Source organism: Andrographis paniculata, unplaced genomic scaffold, assembly GCF_009805555.1.
Source record: "Andrographis paniculata isolate CXL003 unplaced genomic scaffold, ASM980555v1 Contig86END, whole genome shotgun sequence".
Lineage (NCBI taxonomy): Eukaryota > Viridiplantae > Streptophyta > Magnoliopsida > Lamiales > Acanthaceae > Andrographis > Andrographis paniculata.
In genome coordinates this window covers 514,497-518,737 of record NW_026137624.1, presented here as the reverse complement: position 1 = coordinate 518,737, position 4,241 = coordinate 514,497, and the positions used below count along the sequence as shown (strand labels likewise).

Sequence of the window (4,241 nt, the reverse complement as noted above, 5' to 3'; positions counted from 1 at the left end):
TAATTGAATACAATTGTGTTTAAACACATTATTAAGGGATGTAATTAACAATATCGAATAGTTTCCTAACATTTAATTTAATTACCAAAAATCATTAACTTAACCCACAAAATATATTTCTTAAGCTCAAATTATTGAAATATATCAATTAATTTAATTATTCAGTTAGATGCATTTCTATTTACCAAATAAGTAATTTTGAAAAAATTTCAATTTATTTTTCTATCGATTATAAATAATTAATTCCTATTGATTTTCCTTCTTTCACACACTCTCACTTTGTTTGTAAAAATTATCTTCTCATTCTCTTTCTCTCTCTTCTCCCCACTTCTTCTATTTCTCCCTATGAATGTGGAGTTCTTTGCTTCTGTCTTCCGCGTGAAGCTTGAGATTTTGATTTTTTCTCTTTGCTTTGATTATGTGAACTTAGAAGGATTCTAGCAAGAAATCTAGCGACAAGACGTAAATTTAAAATTTTGTTGGCATTATCTTTCAGGTTTTCTGGTGTTTTTCCCATGTCTGCATTTGTGTGGTATGTAGTTTCCACTATAGATTGATTTACCAAACTTATTGTTCTCATCGATTTGTAGACCTATTGTTCTCCTGTCAATTATTTTTGGGTTTGCTTTTGTGAGAAACAAGGGCCATGAGTATTTGATTGGGTTGTTTATGGCTGGCGATCGCGATGAGGGTTTTCGTTTCATTTATTCATAGTTAGGTGATTTTAGAAATTGAGTTTTGTAATCTTATTATTTTCACTTATATATAGCATATAAACTTTTTTTAATTTGTGAATATTGATATTTTTGTTTTATTTTTACTAAGTTTACCATACAAAACTAAAGTTTTTGGCGCATATTTCATTATAGTGGTATCATAGCCTTTGAGTATGTTTGTTTTTCTACCGTAAAAAAGTTGACAATATTTATTTAGTTCTATTTACTTTTAGATCCAAAGAGAGCTTTTTTTTTTTTTTTTTTTTTTTTTTTTTTTAAGTTAGATCTCTAAGATCCACCCGTATTTATTTTAGATCTTGGAAGATCTGGTATAATATTTGTGTTTTGATCCATCAAAAGTCTAGATCGGTAAATATTTGGTTCTTAACTACAAATATTATTGTCGTGCTTTCTTTTTTTTCATTTTCTTATAAAGCTTATTTCTTCAATCATTTAATTTGGATCTGAAAGCTTCAAACTAATATTATTTTTAATATGATCAAAGGAAGTTCATATGGTTTAAAATCATAGGTAAGTGTTTTTGTAAATACATATCTTATGTTTTGTTGATTGTTACCTTAAATCTCTCAAAAAGGTTTTGTAAAGCCATATTTGAAAGGCTACGACATACAAAACCACATTGGTGATCATATACACGAGATTTTAGTATTTTAATAAACCTTCATCAAGGTTAATATGGTATGTGCTAATTGTAATATGTTTTTAGAACAAAAACAAGAAACTTGTATTTGTAGTTTTTGTTAGATATCAATACATGGTAACGGTGTTTGGAGTTGGTTAAAAAAAATGTATATTCTTAAAATTGGTTGTTTGTTAGATCCGTGATGTTACATTGTGTTTTGTGGCCTTATTTCTTCAATTTCTTGTTTGTCTTTATGTTTATAAATTATCCGAAAAGATCCTTTTGACATTAAGTACCATTGACCCTGAACCTTGAGTGTAGCATGAAACATGTGGTATTAAAGGATTCTTGATTAAGATTTTTAATTGTTTGCTTTAATATTTTGTTTTGTGTATGATATTTTTAGTAACATGTCAATTTTATTGTGCACCGTCTTTTTGTGTTGAGTAAATTTTGAAAAAGGACCAATACATTTGCTTTATATAATATTCAATATTTTGATCATAAAACTATTTTTTCCTTTATTGAAATAAAAAAGTAAGAATTGTTTTAATAACTCGAATATCAATAAAAGTAGTTGAAGTTGATCACCCATCTTATGTTTCTATTGAAAATAAGGTTGAGGTAGATAAGTTAGTTTCATCTTGCATTATTTTAAACTTGGTTAATCATGTAAGCAGAAAATAATTAGGCAAGAGCCCACTAAATATATATTGGATATGTTAGATAATTTATATATTAAAATTTCTCTTTCTAAATAGAATACAATTGCTCGAAAAATTTTGATTAGTAAACTTATATTTGTTCTTCCAAAATCATAAAATATATTTTACAAAACAATTGTCTATGTAAATGTCATTCATAAGTTCTCACAAGACAAGAAATAATGATATTTCATTAATTATTAAGAAAATTAAATTTGTAACTACATTATGAAAAAAAAATATATATATATATATCTAAGTAGAGAATATTCAATGATAGAAAATTGGGCACACAACTAATATCACGTGTGTTGCCAGACATGTAGACGAACAACTTTGAGCTCTTACAACTTGAGCTTTTGGAGAGAAGTTTAAACAATAAAATGACAAACAAAGTTAATTGTCTAAGTGTACAAATGAATAACATCGACCTTTTATTTATGGGAGACTTGGATTAAAATCCCTGTCAGACAAATATACTTGCAATTCAGTCCCTATTAGAAATTAGTTAGTCTGCAGTCCCTACTTTATGAATTAGGTTTGTTATAGCTCCCCAATGTGTATTTTTCCCTCAATCACCGTTATATACGCAACATGTACTCGAAATAGGTTGATCAATACTTCAAATTTTGTAATATATACCTATATTACTTCCCGCTCTACCTCTATTGTAACCTTATATACTTCTAGTTAGAAATCGCGTACCTTTTCTTTTTGTGAATTAAAAAAAAAACAATTAATTCACGATTTAATAAGGGTAAAGGCAGGAAACCTCTCATAACTCCCTTCACACCAATTTTAAACCTTTTTTCTTCAATCTCTAGGCAAACCGATGCTCTCGAACCTCCGGCAATTAAGTAACAACCGATTCGGTGCAAAAATGTGAAGAAAACAGCTGACCGCTCCCATCCCCCAAGACAAGCTCGAAGAAGTAAGTGCCAGGTTGGACCTTTTTCAAGTTTTGATTTGTTGACCTTGATATTATACCGTAGTTTGTTTGATTATTTGAGGTGTAAATCTTGGTCCCGTATTTGTATGCATTGGTTTGGTGTTGAGAAGCCCTAAGTGATCGGTGTAGTTTTATTTGTTAATCGGATTTGAAATCGTTCGTATATTTGCCCAGATACACCGAGTTGAGTGTTTTATTTTGGCACCAATTTTGGATTATTTTATTTATTTAATTTGTGATTTTTTTTAATTTTGTAGATGTACATTTTGTTTAGTTACCCGAAGTTGTATATTTTAGTTTTTTTTTATTGTTCGAGTAATGTGAACTTGTGGTATTTATTTACAAATCGGGGAAAGAATACAAATAGGTTATCATCCGATTTGCAGTACCATGTTTTCATAACGAGATGGAGAAAATGAAGAAATGCATATTGGATGAACATATTAGAGCCATCAAAATGACTCAATTCGGCCATTTTCTGGACTGCCCAAAGATAAGGTTGTAGTGGCACCGCCTGCTTGCCTTGATTAATAACTTTAGCCCGGAGCCCACGTCATTCAACATCGGAGTTGACATTATGGAAACAACATGATATTATTTTTACTATTTGTTCCCACATGTTAGCATCACCAGATAGCTCATTCCATTACCAACATGCTTGCAAATACATATATATACATGTAATATTAACATATATAACTTTATAATAGCAATGTAGTTGTGTGGGATGTAGAAATTTGATGTTTAGTTGTGCTATATAGGTAATGGTTGTACTTAGCAACAACAACGGGTTTTAATCAGCTATTAGAATTCCAAATGATTACCCAATAATAGAATTCAAATACCATGGAAATAACATGATATTATATTTATCATTCGTTCTTACAGAGTTGCATCATCAAATACCTCAGTGCATTATTAATATACCTGCAGAATATATTTACAAACATCTAATATTTCACTATATACTTGTGTAATAGAGTTACATACCACTTACTACAATAAAATATACCAGCAGATCCAACCGGTTATATCCTATTGACGCATAAAGTAATTATATTACACCCATTAAATAACGTTACATGCTTTGTAATCACGCTATTGAAAAATATGGCATAAGCTGTTGAATGTAAATGTATCATGCCCAAACCTTTCCACCAAGTATATATGCCCTGGTAACTTGTGTTTCAGAAACCGACCGTTCTTTGTTTGAAACATTCAATTATTGT

The 4,241-nt window shown here is 29.5% G+C and overlaps 1 long non-coding RNA gene across 1 annotated transcript; it reads left to right on the top strand.

Annotated features, from left to right (window-relative positions):
- Window positions 1-283: 283 nt before the first annotated feature.
- Window positions 284-3,665, top strand: LOC127242253 (uncharacterized). The gene is made up of 2 exons (XR_007836755.1): window positions 284-532; window positions 2,888-3,665. It is a non-coding gene; the product is annotated as an uncharacterized LOC127242253 (long non-coding RNA).
- The last annotated feature ends 576 nt before the right edge of the window (window positions 3,666-4,241 follow it).